Source organism: Octopus bimaculoides, chromosome 3 (assembly GCF_046866305.1).
Source record: "Octopus bimaculoides isolate indiv1 chromosome 3, ASM4686630v1, whole genome shotgun sequence".
Classification (NCBI taxonomy): domain Eukaryota; kingdom Metazoa; phylum Mollusca; class Cephalopoda; order Octopoda; family Octopodidae; genus Octopus; species Octopus bimaculoides.
In genome coordinates this window covers 131,974,925-131,990,577 of record NC_142930.1, presented here as the reverse complement: position 1 = coordinate 131,990,577, position 15,653 = coordinate 131,974,925, and the positions used below count along the sequence as shown (strand labels likewise).

The window sequence follows — 15,653 nt, the reverse complement described above, 5'->3', positions numbered from 1 at the left end:
ACCCTATATATAGAATCACAAATGCCACCAGCCGGTTATTATTATTATCATTATAAAAAAAGCATTGGAAAGTGATCACAATATGCGACTTCCACTGTATATATAGACGCGCGCTTAGACACCCTATATATAGAATCACAAATGCCATCAGCCGGTTATTATTATTATTAAAAAAAGCATTGGAAAGTGATCACAATATGCGGCTTCCACTGTATATAAATGCACAGCGGGTGCCACTAATTAGAACTACGAGTAATGTCATCGACCGGTTATCAAAAACAGCACCAACAAACTTTTCATTTGTTTAATGTCGTCTGGTTTTGTTATCGCGAAGGCTTCGTAAAAAAAAAACTGATAACAATAAGCGACTTCCACTGTAATGTGACAAAGAATGACGTAATGTAAAGTTCATGTCACATTTCCAAGCGAGTGACTCGCTGATTTGGCGGAAAAAAGAAACCTAAAAAAATTCGGCGTAAATGGAATAATCAAGCACCAGTTTTTTTTTTTAATAAAAATAAAATTTCATATATATAATTTGAAAAAAAAAAAAAAAAAAAAGTAAAATCATCGTTCAGCGGTTATTCCTGGTCATTTCTATTAGTAAACAGTATTAACCGACACGAGTAGAAAAGTAATTCTGAAAAGTACAGCGAACATGTGAAAGAGACCACCATGACAATGGTCACCCGTCGAAACATGTGAATTGACAAGCATTGCCGTTTCTAGTCGGTCCTGTAAGAGAGAGGAAGTGGGAGCTAAGGCAAGCAAGCAAGCAGCTTACTAAAAATAGCAGCAGGAGCAGCAGTCACGCAATGATGCAACAAATATTGCATTTAAAAGGTGCTTTTTTAAAAAGTCATTTTTACAATAAATACTTCTATTTATATTCACTAATTTTACAAGTGACATAACAAAATAAGAAATGGTTCAGATATCTGAAGCAGTTTACATTCAAATATACTTTTTATAAAATTAAATTAAGTAAATATCTAAGTTAGTTATTGCTATCTCTTAAAAGTACGGTAATTATTGAATAAATGAAAAAGCAAGCCAACGTGACTTCGCTTTCTAAATAAGTAGCGTGATTTTCTTTCAGATTTTATTTTATCTAGACGCCTATCCCAATTAACCTGGTTGACAGCCATACTTTTAATTAAAAATTCATAATTTACAACAAAAAACTGTACTTTCGTATCACTTATTTTATTTATTTATTGGTTAATAGAATAAATATATAAAATAAAGATATTGACGTTAAGTGCAGGGTTTTTCAAATTGGATTTCGCAGATCCCCCTAAGTTTCGCAAGATAAGGGGTCTTTTGACAAAATTTAATAGAATTTCATTTTATAATAGCAATTTATAACACCATTTTCAAAACGACAAAAATATATGATTTTTAAATAAATAAATTCTCTCTTAAAAACAATATTTCTTTAATTTTATGTTTTAATAAAAGTAGAATGGCAGGGGATTCCAAGACTTTTCTGAAAGGGATCAGTAACAACGTCATCTGTATTAATGCAATTTTCAGACTCTCTCTCTCTCTCTCTCTCTCTCCTTTCCCTCCCTCTCTTTCTCTCTCCCTTCCCTCCCTCTCTTTCTCTCTCTCCCTCCCTCTCTTTGTGCAGATGTTTGGCAACACTAAAAATCCAAGTGACTGTGCTTGAATAATAATAATAATGATAATAATAATAATAATGATGATAATAATAATAATAATGATGATAATAATAATAATAATGATGATAATAATAATAATAATGATCATAATAATAATGATGATCATAATAATTAATAATGATGATAATAATAATAATAACAATGATAATAATAATAACAATAATAATAATAATAATAATAATGCGTTCTACTAAAGGCACAAGGCCTGAAATTGTGAGGGAGGGGACTAATCGATTACATCAACCCCCAGTGCGTACCTAATTTATCGACCCCGAAAAGATGAAAGGCAAAGTCGACCTTGGCGGAATTTGAACTCAGAACGTAAAGACGACGAAATGCCGCTAAGCATTTTGTCCGTTTTGACGTTCTGAGAAGAAAAAAACACACCCTTCCACAAGACCTGAAATCTTGGATGTAGAGGCTTTGTCGATCACATCGGCCCCTAGAGCTCGACTGCTATTTATTTTACGAAAACCCAAGAGGATGAAAAGCAATTTTTTTTACTAATTTTAACACAAAAGTCAGCAATTTTGAGGAGTGGGCTCAAGATTACATCGACCCAGAAAGGAAGAAAGGTAAAGTTGACCTCGGCGGGAATTGAACTCCGAATATTTTTACTCTATGAAGCTTACAGGAAGCTCAGAAAATGTGATGCAAACAAATTCAAATATTCAGTATTCGGTGACGTATGTCCCCAGTAATTTGATTTCCCCTTCACTCTTTTCATATTTATTTTATCGACAGATGATATTTTCTAATAATGATAATCCTTTCTACTACTAAGTGCTTTTATTGACCCCGAGAGGATGAAAGACAAAGCTGTCCTCGAAGGAATTTGAACTCGGGACATAGACAAACGAAATGCCAACTAAGCATTTTGTCCGACGTGCTAACGATTTTGCTAGCTTGCTGCTTTAATAATGACAATGTTGTTAGGCGCCGAGCGAAATGCTTAACGGTATTTCGTCTGACTTCAAATTCGACTTTGCCTTTCATCTTTTCGGGGGTCGATAAATTAAGTACTAGTTGCGTACTGAGATCGATCTAATCGACTCGCCCCCTCTCCAAAGACTTCGGGCCTTGTGCCCAGAGTAGGAAAGAGTAATAACAATGTTTCCTACTATAGGGACAAGGCTAGAAAATTGGGGCGGAGAAGGTGGACTAGACGATTACATCGACTCCAATGTCCGACTAGTATTTATTTTATCAACTCCGAAAAGATGAAAGGTAAGTTTCTAAACTTGGACACAAGGCTTGAAATTTCGGAGGAGACGGGGCAGGCGATTAATTCTGAACTTTTTTTATGTAACAAATAAACTTTCGGAGTGTTTAATATTCACATGCTTCTGTTTTCTAAACGAGTCGGCTAAATCTAGACCAATAAACTCTAATCATTAACATCTAGTGTGAACAGTGTCGATTATATATTTTGCCCTGACAATAATAGGTGGTGAAACCACGCAACAAGGTAGACGAAATAAGAAATGATTTAAGTACACGTGATCTGAAGGAAGCAGGTGACGATGGTGGTAATGGTGGTGGAGGTGGGTGCGCCAGGTAAACGAGTTAAGTAGCAGCAATGCAAGATATTAAAACAAAAATGCTGTTGTTGTTTAACCCAGGGTGAACCTGGATTCACCAAACATAATTAGATGCATTTTAATCATAGCCACCATATTTATTGTTCAAAATAGTGCATATCGAATGTCACTATTTTTTTTTTTAAATACAGGGTGTGTGGATTGAGAGATTTGGCTGCTATTTCTTGCAGATCGAGCCAGTGGTTCTCGAACCCCTCTGATTCCTATTTTACTAGAATGGACCACATAACCATTCGATGTTTAAAAATTTCTACTATATTTTTATAATCAAATTAAGAACTGTATAAAAAACCCCCCAATTTATTGCACAAACCCTGACAATAAACTCTAATATGGCCCCACGAGGATAATATGGACCTCAGTCGAGAACCATAAGCTTAGAGGTTCTTTCCCTTGCTGGGTTGCAATTCAGTGAAAGAGATTAATAAATAGGCTCACTCTGGCATTAAGTTTACAGGGATTAGAGAAAAGTTACCTAACAGGTAGATTAATAATGGTTGTAAAGGGCCAATGTTTTCTACTGTCAAGTCTAAACACAGCATAAATAGGGTTAATGCTTTACATCCCTTATATGTGCCCAATATAGTGGATACTTTATATTTTAACAAATAGAAGAAAAAAAAAAGACGTACAAAAAAAGTTTAAATATTTAGGCTATGGGCTCAAAAAACTGAAGCATAAATCGGACGGCATAATTTTCGAGTCATTTTTCAATGAACAGGAAAATACAAATCAAAAATACTCTTAGAAGTATAGATTATAATAAAAATTTGGGATTAGTGTCTGTGAAATAAACTTTAAAAACATTATTTAGAATATAAAGGATATGGATGAGGAAAAGTAACTAAGTGGCGCTAACTCGGGGATGAAACAGGTGAGTTTACACGCATGAAAGAGTTCAAAGTGTTCGATAGCAAATCAATAATCTTAAGTCAAACTGACCCACATTACTACCAATGTGATCTTACAGGCATGGGCACATTTTGGCAGTTGCTTGGGGACCCCATGAGTTTAGGTCACCTATGCTTATTGTGTGCACGCTACAGTTGTGTATGCAAGGGCCCAATGCAATGGGGAAAGAGCTATAATGTTAAGATGCTCCTGCCTGCAACCTATACAAATTAGAAATGTGTTTTAAGTCTTAAGGTTTGGATTAAAATTAGGGATGATAAAGAGAATTTATTTAGGGGCAGTGGTGCACAAAGCATTGTCAATGTAACCAGTTACAATAGACCACAGGTTGGACTTGGGTCACCATGTAGAGCGGTAAAAAATGCGATGCTCATGGAATGTCTTTGAGCATAGATCTACTCGATCAGAGCTGACCTAGTGCTAAATAATAACAAATCAGTTACAAAAAAAAAAAAAAAAGGTTTCATAGATTAAGTAAATATAAAATTGTATTATACATAAAATCTGAAATTAGAAACAAGAATTGTGATGTTCGTGCCTTTTCCAAAGATTAGAAACCGAAGTTAATTAGAACGGTGCCAACAGGTAAACGAAATGCAAAATCAGTTTGTTGCAAACTGATTTACCTTAATAGATTATGGCGCTCACATGAAATTATTTCATACATAAACACTTGTTTAGATGAGGATGACTGGGAAGAAATGACGTTCATACATTTCCTAAAGAATATTTGCAGTATAAATTGCCATGACTCAGATCTATGAAAACTTAACGACAATTGAGTGCAATTGAGTTACCCTGAATTCTGTTGAGATATGAAATGATAAAAGTGGCATGTGTCAACAGCACATAGGTCAAAAAACAACTATAAGTGCAAAACATGTAATGAATAATAGTGGCATCTGGCCCATAATAATGAATGATCTAGAAATGTTTACTTTGATTTTGTAGACAAAACTGAGTGTGTTTGAAATAAACACTCAGAATAGTTTATATTAAAATACATCAGTAAGACTGGTATAACATTGTAAAAGGCAATCTGAACACAAAATGTAATATACAGTATAAAGGAGTGGCTGTGTGGTAAGGAGCTTGCTTACCAACCACATGGTTCTGGGTTCAGTCCCACCGCGTGGCACCTTGGGCAAGTGCCTTCTACTATAGCCACGGGCCGACCAAAGCCTTGTGAATGGATTTGGTAGACGGAAACTGAAAGAACCCCGTCGTATATATGTATGTGTGTGTTTGTGTGTCTGTGTTTGTCCCCCCCCCCCAACATCGCTTGACAACCGATGCTGGTGTGTTTACGTCCCCGTAACTTAGCGGTTCGGTAAGAGACCGATAGAATAAGTACTAGGCTTACAAAGAATAAGTCTTGGGGTCGATTTGCGGTCGACTAAAGGCAGTCAAAAATGACTGAAACAGGTAAAAGAGTAAAAGAGTAATATATGAAGCAATATAAATAAATATATACTTACGGCTGTAGAATCAGTATGTTATAGATCCGTTAGGTGGTTATGTTTATGGATACATATTGATATAATTGTATTTAAAAAAATGATAAAGAGGTAATAGTGAAATGGTAATTATAATCCGAGAGAATGAGTGTAAAATATCCAGATATTAGCATTTAGTAATATATAAATATTTCCTCAAACTCCAACTGGTTTGAAAGATCGAGGCTTGTTTTAAAAGATGGCGTATCCTCCAAGCTGGAAGATCTTTAAGCAAGCCCACAATTTTCGTATTAAGTTTTTCGGATAGAAGGAAGAAAATTATAGTGTAAAAAAATACTAAACTTTATGTAAAAGATAAATACAATTTAAATGAAGAATATATTTGATCGTCCGTGACGGATATGACAAAAATGGTAGAGTTAAATTAATAAGAGGTTGTCGTCGGGACGCACTTCCACCATTAATGTTTTCTCTTTGCATGGTATTAGAACGATCGGGGATAGCAGTAGCAACAATGTGTGGGAGTAGCAGACTGGAGAATTGCAGTCAGGTACTTAGATCTACTCTTCCTTTTCCTCGCTCTATACTAGTCAGCCCGTGCGGCTACACGTGAGGCACTGTTATAGAAAAATAACGAAGCTGCGCATGTGTATTCCAAACACACTCAGAGGACGGCCTCCAACTAAAAATAGAAAGTTGAATTGAGTAATGTATGGAAGTAAATAATGGCTATAATTCACTCATATTCAGTCAATCTCCGTTTCATGTGTTCTTGTTATTGATTTACTATTGCGCATGCGTTTGTGTTATTTTAAAATAAACATTATTTGTATTTGTTGCAAATTTAAAATTGCAGAATATATTGAATGCATATGTATATAATATTTTTTCCTCTCTTTAATTTTCATTACCATAACTGTAATTAGTTAAAAAAATGTAATTTAGTTTTCACTACTACTCGCTCAAGCTAATCACCTTTACCATGACTTTCGAAGGCTCTCCCACGCTTAGCAGTACACATTTATTTTTAATTGCTCCTCGGAAGCCAATGCTCTGTGGTTTGGCTTTTAAATATGCAATGTTGAGAATATTCATTTTTGTTGTTTGCCCATGAGGGTGATATTCATGTATTCTTAATGACCAAGCAAATTCAACATCAGTTACGTACAAGCAACAGAAATGACACTCTTAGATGTGTGTGTGTGTGTGTGTGTGTGTGAAACTATATGACCTAGGGCTAGGGTGCTGGGCTCACGATCACACAGTTGTAGGTGGTATTGTCTTAAAGCAGGAGCACACGACAGTTGCCCAGGGATCCCACAGGTCTCAGAGCCTAATTATTATCAATGTTTGCTACGACTTGTTACCGATAAATAAGAGTAGGGGTCCCAACGCATTGTATTGCAAAGGAGCTTATAATGCTGTTACGACAGTCCTAATCATTGGTTCGATTCATGGACTAGCAGCGCGATGGTTCCTTGAGCAAGGCACTTCATTTCTGGCGCTTTATGTTCTGGGTTCGAATTTCACCAAGATCGACTTTGCCTTTTATCTTTTCGGGATCGATAAAATAAGAATCAGTGGAGAACTGGGGTCCATGTAATCGACTTCCGCCCCCGTTGAAATTGTTGGCCTTGTACCAAATTTGAAAATGTTATGATAGCTATTGAGGCTGATTGAATAATAGAATCGTTAAAGCGTCGGGGAAAATACTTTACAGCAACCTTTCTGGCTCTTTACACTCTCGTTTCATATGCCACCGAAATCCCCTTTGCCTTTTACCTTTCCGGGGTCGATAAGATGATGTAGCAGTTAAGTATTGGAATCGATAGTATCGACGAAGTGCCTCTCCTCCGAATTGCTGGCCTTGTTGCCTAAAACAGAAACCATTAAGGCAACGGGCTGACGGGATTGTTAATGCTTAGGGACATTTCTTCTGATTCTTTGCATTCTGAATTCAAATACTGCCGAGGTCCACTTAGCCTTCCATCCTTTCGGCGTTGGTAAAATACAGAACAAGTCAAGTATTGGCGTCGATGTAATTGACCTCCTGCTCCCTTCCAAAATTGCTGGCCTTGTGCCAAAATTAGAGAGTAAGATCCAATGAAAATACTGGTTCAGATCACACCCCCAGGTGAATAGGAACTATGAAAGGGTTGCGAGTAGGGTGGCCAATCTCATTCAGAACTGGGCCAAAAAGCTGTTTTCAAAAGGCCGGGGTGGGGAAGTAGCTAATGCATTCATCGCCTCTGTGGTGCACTACTACCTGACAGTCGTAACTTGTTTTATAAAACTTCTGGTTAGATTGAAGGGCTTGTTTTTACGCTTCTAATGGAAGGATTAGGTCTTGCTGGTCAGGAAATTCGTCTTCTATCAACGACCTACTTTGTGGTGATCTCAAGATCCTTTCCTGAATGTGTTGGAACCAGGGCCGGATTAAGCCCCATAGAAGCCTTAAGCTCTTAAAAGATTTTGATGCCCCCATATATATGTAATTCGAAGTATAACAATAATAAACCATAGAATACATTTTTATTTTTTAAAACGAATCAAAACAAACAACAAGATGGAATATAATATTTATTTTTGCATATTTTCATTTCATTTATATGCGAAAAGTCTTCTCCTACATTTTTTTATTGCAAAGTATTTGATCAGATCCCCACTATGACACCATAAACACTTGGAAATTATATTTCCGATTATATAAATCAATGGAATGTTATTTTAGCAAGTTTAAAGTGATTTCTTTTGTGCCGTAAACAATTTGCCATTTCAGTGGTGCCCCTGCCTTCCCTTGATGCTCTGTGCACGTGTTTATTTTGCTTAATGGTTAATCCAGCACTGGCCGGAATGCGTTGAGAGCGACTGGTGAGGGCGTCTTTCGTGCGACGTCTTTCTGCTGCTTGTCTATTTCGCCGAGCTGCAGCTATGGGTCAAGTGTAGACCATGATGGGGCGTTTGGCAACAAGAATGTTGTTAGGCGCTCACAGCATTGTACCAGCTGAACAAAGTTGTTAGCAAGAAAACAACTCAAGATTGCTATAGCGGGTTTGTTGAGTATATGAGTGATGATGTCCTGTGATTGGGTTTGGGCATCGACGAGAACAGTCTGGGTGGATTCTTCTGGAGAACTTTCATGTCAGAGACTATGGACAACTTACAAAAGTCTTTGGCATGGTAGTACTACAGAAGACAAGTACCAACAACCGAACCAGTCTGTGATACATCCGACGGGATGAAACTGTTCTACAGGTAATCGCTCAGTTTCCGTTCATAAGTGACTTGTGTGAGCTTGTGTTAAATAGCTACTGTCTCGCCGATCGATGGACAGGTCGAATCCGACCAGTCCATCGGTCGATGCATCGGTTTCCTTTGGCTTCCTTTGTTAGAAAATAGAGGCAGATCTTCCTCTGCTTAGTGATTGTGTCGAAAGAGGTTGTACAGAAGCACTTTTCTGTTCAGCCAAGCTCCCATCAATTTCATCATGTATCACTTAAAAGAGATGATGAGGGTAAAGAGGAAGGTGCTACCTTCTAGATTGGTTATAGAAACGTGGATGTGAGTGGCAAGACTGGTGAGGCTGAATGAACCTACTCGGCATATGCTTTTCTAAGTAGGAGGGAAGAAACTGAATGAGGACACTTTCGATGCCTTGGAGACAGTAGAGTAATCTGGACCTTTTGTGTGTGGGGTCTTCTCCGAATTACCTAGATGGACTTCTTTGCTATTAAGGATTCTATTTATTTATTTATTTTTCTGAATTCTATATTTATATCTTTCGTTATATCCTTGTTGGTGTTGTTTCTCTTTGATCGATGAAAATCCCACCTTTTGTGTGTTGCATTTCGTCTTTTGATTTGTCTTTCATATCTTGGGCCTTGCAGCCAATAAAAAAATCATCATCATCATCAGTATTATTAAGGAGGCGAGTAGGCAGAGACGTTAGCAATCCGGAAAAAATGCTTAGCAGCATCTCGTCCGTCTTTACGTTGAGTTGAAATTCCGCCGAGGTCAACTTTGCCCTTCATCCTTTTGGGGGTTGATAAAATAAGTACCAGTTGAATACTGAGGTGAGTCGATTATTACATCGACTCCTCACTCTCCAGGAATTGCTGGACTAATGCCAAAATTCGAAAACATTATTATTATCATGCTTAAGGCAGCGAGCTGGCAGAATCGATAGCACGCCGGGTAAAATACTTAGCGGCATTTTGTTCGTCTTTACGTTCTGAGTTTAAATTCCGTCGAGGTTGACTTTGCCTTTCATCCTTTAGGAGTCGATGAAATAAGTACCAATTGAATACTCGAGTCGATGTAATCGACTTATCTCATCTCTCGAAATTGCTGGCCTTGTGCCAAAATTTGAAACAGAGAATATGGCGAAGAAAACAAATGATCTAGTGAAATTAAAAAAAAATTAAATCAGTAATATTGATATTGGATTAAAGGATTTAAAGCTTTATTCTCACGATCGACTTTTCTCTTTATCTTAGATCGATAAAATCACTGCTAGAGATTCTATTAACTCTTCGTTCTTATCGTTAAATATATATATATATATATATATAAAATTAAGGTGGTTTTCGGGTTAATAAATTGCCAAGTATCATTTGTCTCTGAACTTTTACAAGTTTGGCTTGAGCTATTGCTGAAGATGGGGAGTAGATGTAAGTGAAATTAAAATTGCACTTAAAACATATTTTAGATATAATTTGATTAATTTTTTTATCTAATACATAGGCACAGGCATGGCTGTACAGTAAAAATCTCCCTCCCCAATCTCTTGGTTTCGGGTTTAGTCCCACGGCATGGCACTTTGGGTGAGTGTCTTCTACGAAATCTCCCGACTGACTAAAGCTTTGTGAGTGGATTTGGAAGCTGGAAACTGTGTGGAAGCCCGTTGTATATGGCGTGTGCATGTGTGTGTGTCCACTGCTTAACAACCGGTGTTGGTTTGTTTACGTCCCTGTAACTTAGTTGTTCGATAAAAAAAAAGACTTGTAGAATAAGTACCACACATTAAAAAAAATATGTACAGGGGTTCATTTGTTTAACTAAAACCCTTCAGGGCGGTGACCCAGCATGGCCGCAGTCAAATGAGTGAAAACAAGGAAAAGAAAAGAAAAAGAAGATAAAAAGATAATAGAATTTCCGACATGCTTCTGGTTCATGTACAGAAGTGTCACGATGTGTTCGAGCTACTGTCCCACTCTGTTTTTAGTCCTTTAGCCAAAATTTTAAAATATATTGTATTAGAATAACTCCTTAGTTATTAAGGGTTGGTGACAGGAAGAACACCCAGCCGTAAAATCCAACTTCAGATACGTCCGCATCCAAACTCATGTTAGCAAAGAAAAACGAATGTTAAATGGAGGAACGGACGCATTACGAGCGATTGTTTTGGGTTTTTTTCTTTCTCCAGACATTGGTTCTACTATTACTAAATCAAGACATGCATTATTAAATATTATATATTTATATAGAATAGAGCCTAATTACGGATACCTGAAACATTTGTAATTTAGGACTAAGATCTGAAAATAGCTTCATGACTCATAAGTCTGGAGCTTAACCCGGTTTTAAAGGCTAATAAGTAACTGAGATAACATCTCGTTACTGAATGGGACGTCGGTCCGTCGCAGGGTTAACTTCTCAGCTATTGCTGAAACTTATTGTGAGTTGAGTAGACTAAAACAACGTATTTTACTGAAGAACACAATGCAGCACCTAATATGGGAATCGAAATCACGATCGTAAGTGTAACACCCTAACCACTTGACCACGCGCATTCTTGTATGATGTAAATAAATCTACAGTTATTTATTTGAAAGCCCTATCTGTGAAGATTGCAGATGGTGTGAAAATGTGTGTGTGTGTGTGTGTGTGTGTATTAACTGGCACTCCGTCGGTTACGACGACGAAGGTTCCAGTCGATGCGATCAACGAAAAGCCTGCTCGTGAAGTTAACGTGCAAGTGGCTGAGCACCCCACAAACACGTGTACCCTTAACGTAGTTCTCGGGGAGATTCAGTGTGACACAGAATGTGACAAGGCTGGCCCTTTCAAATACAGGTTCTACTCATTTTTGCCAGTTGAGTGGACTGGAGCAATGTGAAATAACGTGTCTATGCATGTATGTATGTATGTATGTATGTATGTATGGATGGATGGATGGATGTATACATGCGAGAGAGAGAGAGAGAGAGAGAGAGAGAGAGAGAGAGAGAGAGAGAGAGAACAAAGTATAATTTAGAATACCCGAAGCATGTATAAACGTAGATAAATCCACAGTTATTTTTCTATTACTCTTCAAATTAATAAATAATAAACAAAACAACATATAACCATCGCAATGTTAAATTGAGTTTTAAAAACAGAACGATTTTCATTAAATGCCAAAAACAAAAATCCTAATTATGATTTTTAAATGGTGCAATTTTTGCGCAAGTCTGTCAACTACGGTAGATCTTTCTGCCCTTGGTGCACCCCGTAACCCACCTCGACATGTTTGGCTTTGTTATTATCACATGGAAGAAGGCTGCAGACTGACAGAATCGTTAGCGTGTCTGGACAAAATGCGTAGCGGCATTTCTTTCGGTTCTTTATATTCTGAATTCAAATCCCGCCAAGGTCGACTTTGCTTTTTATCCTTCGGAGGTCAGTGTAAAATAATTACTAGTCATGTACTGGAGTCGCTGGTGACATGCCTTTCGGAATTTATGGCAGCTCTGTATATTCTGAGTTCAAATCCTGCCGAAGTCATCTTTACCTTTTATTCTTTCGGGGATAGATAAAATGGTCTTTGAAATCCATGTGACATAGCCTAATTATTATTTTACATTGAAATAGGTGATACTCGCACAAAAAAAAAAAAGAAATAAAATATACATAAATATATATCATCCTGGCAAAAACGGGGAATGTTATCAACTTTCCGACATTATCAATTCTTCAGAATCCATTGAGAACAAAATGTATATCTAACAAATAGAACAAATATATAAGGTGAAAAGTGTATCACAGATATATGAATACAGGGGAAATTGAGAGTTAAAAAGTGTTGAAATATTATTTGTAACGAAATCCTGAAACCAACAGATGTTTATGGTGATAGAAATATGGGACTCCAAATTTAAGCAGGTAGCAAAACGATCATTTCAAAATGATGGATCCTCGTTAGAAATAAGGGACAGGATCCTGATGATCGCAAATGTATGGAAGATTGCGAGAAAGATTTGGGTATCTCACGACAAGAAATATACAAAGAACAAAACTGGGGAACATCAAAACGCAGGAAAAAGATGACACAAGAATTGTATTTAGACTTACAAGCATAGTGGCAGAAAAGAAACTAGAGTATCAACTAGTGATGTAGAGAGGGGTACAAAGAGGAAAAAAGAAAACTGAAACAGTTCTGTGAATTTGGGAAAGAGGATAACAAACGTAAGAAAATTATGCTCGTTTTGTCTTCCTAATTTTGCATGAGTTACTTGAAACTTAAGCAACACTTCCTGTAACGAAAATAACTGTGTTGCACTCCTTTTCCAAGCTCAAGTTAGTTAAATTTAAAGTACGGATTCTATGCGGAGAAGAGAAACTTTTCGATCTCTTACAGTTTAACATTAATAAGCGTACGGAGTTAAGTATGGACATGTAACAGAACTAGGTTATTTATACATATGCTGGACATATACAATGGATTCGTAACCAAAGATGGAAAACTTGGTCTTCGTTTTTGCGTCCATTGTTCTCGAAATTTGCACTTAAACGCCGTCATTTTGGGTGAAGTAAAGTATAATTTTAGAAAACAAAAGCCATTCAATTCCATTTTTTTGTGACCCATCTCGATTGCAACACAGGTGTATATTCGAGACAACTGTAAAAAATGCCATTTTCCTTCTGCCACTTTTAGAGAGTTTACTTCTGTCATCTGTGGCGTGCACACTAACAATCTTCTTTCGCATGAGCTTTGCACTCTTTCTCCATCGACTACTACAAGGGGGTGCTGAAAAGTTCCTGGCTATGGGTAAAAAAAAAAACAGGAGGATCATTTAATTATGATTTTATCCAACATATTCCCCTCTCAGATTCACACACATATTGCAGCGGTCCTTCAGTTTATCTAAGCTCTGTAAAAGAACTCGGAAGGTTGGGCCTCCAACCAGGCCGTACAGGACACCCTTAAAGCCAGGAACTTTTCATCATCGCCTTGTACAAGTACTAACAAGAGATTTTCTTATCACAACTGATTGTCATCCTCCATATAAACCTTTGTTTTCTTCCAACACGTCGTAGTTGTGTAATTACGTAACGAATGAATAAAATACGTATGTTATACGTATAGACTATTTTTCGTCAATTCATTTCAATTCATCAGAAATTATTAACTTGCCACACACAGCCTTCCTAATCTTGTTACATCTCTACTTGTTACATCTCTACTTGTTACATCTCTACTTGTTACATCTCTACTTGTTACATCTCTACTTGTTACATCTCTACTTGTTACATCTCTACTTGTTACATCTCTACTTGTTACATCTCTACTTGTTACATCTCTACTTGTTACATCTCTACTTGTTACATCTCTACTTGTTACATCTCTACTTGTTACATCTTACTCGTAACACATACTTCAAATAATTATATATATGCGCAGTAAGCTGGAAATAGAAGGTGAATGCTGTAAATGTAGACTGCAGAATGCAATATTAATGGCGTGCTTTTAATACACTTCCTTTTTACTTCACATATTCTGCGTTTTGTGTGCATCTATCGATTATTTATAAAAAGAAGATGAAAATAACCATATAATGTTGATTTATATTGGTTTTGCCAAATACATTTTTGTCTTGTATATTGCAAAATTGTCTAACTCATGCGGGCATTAAGCTGATGTTAAGTTGATAACGGTTACGATGGAAATGTTTTCAGTGAAACTCATCAGTTCCATAATCCTTCAAATGGAGTATTTTACTTGTTTTAGTCATTAGACTGTGGTCATGCTGGGGCACGTCCTTGATGAATTTTTAGTCAGATGAATCGACTCCAGTACTAATTTTTCAACCTGGTACTTATACTTATTCGGTCTCTCTTGCTAGATACGGCGCCGTAAACACACCAACACCGGGTGCCAAGCAGTGATGCAGGAAAAACACACACACACACACACAAAACACATCTGTATACATAATACGGCGGATTTTTTTGTTTCATCTACCAAATCTACTCACAAAGTTTTGGTTGGCCCGAGGCTATAGTAGAAGATACTTGCCCAAGGAACCACGCAGTGGGACTGAACCGGAACCATGTGGTTGGGAAGCAAGCTTCTAACCACGCAGCTATATTTTACTTTTTTATTTCTTGCTTTTATGCATAAGAAAATATTTCTCTCAATGATTCAAGAATGTGTCTCGTATTCACAATTGAGTAGAAGAAAGAAAAGGAAAGGGAATTCATATTCTCTTTGAATTTGAACATTAAGGTAATAAAAATTCGTTTAATTTTTGGAACTGGATGTGTTTTATATATCTAAGAAAAATACCAACTCTTTGAAGCACGGATACACTTCAGCAGAAGAGATTTTGTTTGGCTATAACCCTGGAAGACGCAAAAACAAGGGGTCATATGGTTTTGTGTTTACAGCTGAAAATATCGATGCTTCTGCCCAATTAATAAGCCGTAAACACAAAACTATGTGGGAACTTACTTTTGCATCTTCTAGAGATATATTTAAACGAAATCACACCCGCTGAAGCATAAAAGGCTTAACAACTAACCAACAAAGAAATGGATGGATGGATGGATGGATGGGGAGAGACTGGAAGAGCAGCTGAGAAAGTGTTCGATAAATTGATGTATAAAAAATAGAAGATAGGAAATGTTTATCTCTAGGCCCACCTACATAAACATTTAGTGTAGATAGTAGTATGCTAACCACGTGACGAATAAACTCGAAATGGTACAACCGTTATCGTTTTATCAATGATTTTGAA

General features: G+C 36.9%; 1 protein-coding gene across 4 annotated transcripts in view; it reads right to left on the bottom strand.

Annotated features, from left to right (window-relative positions):
• The window catches only part of LOC106875667 (uncharacterized), a 92,115-nt gene that overhangs the window by 60,416 nt on the left and 16,046 nt on the right, over positions 1–15,653 (bottom strand). For 2 of the 4 annotated variants that reach the window (XM_089349650.1, XM_089349647.1), the window contains exon 1: positions 5,677–6,135. The exons of the other annotated variants lie outside the window; for them this stretch is intronic. The gene's annotated coding sequence lies outside the window, so the exon portion shown is untranslated. Of the gene's footprint in view, positions 1–5,676; positions 6,136–15,653 lie in introns of those variants that run through there. 4 annotated transcript variants of the gene reach the window in all.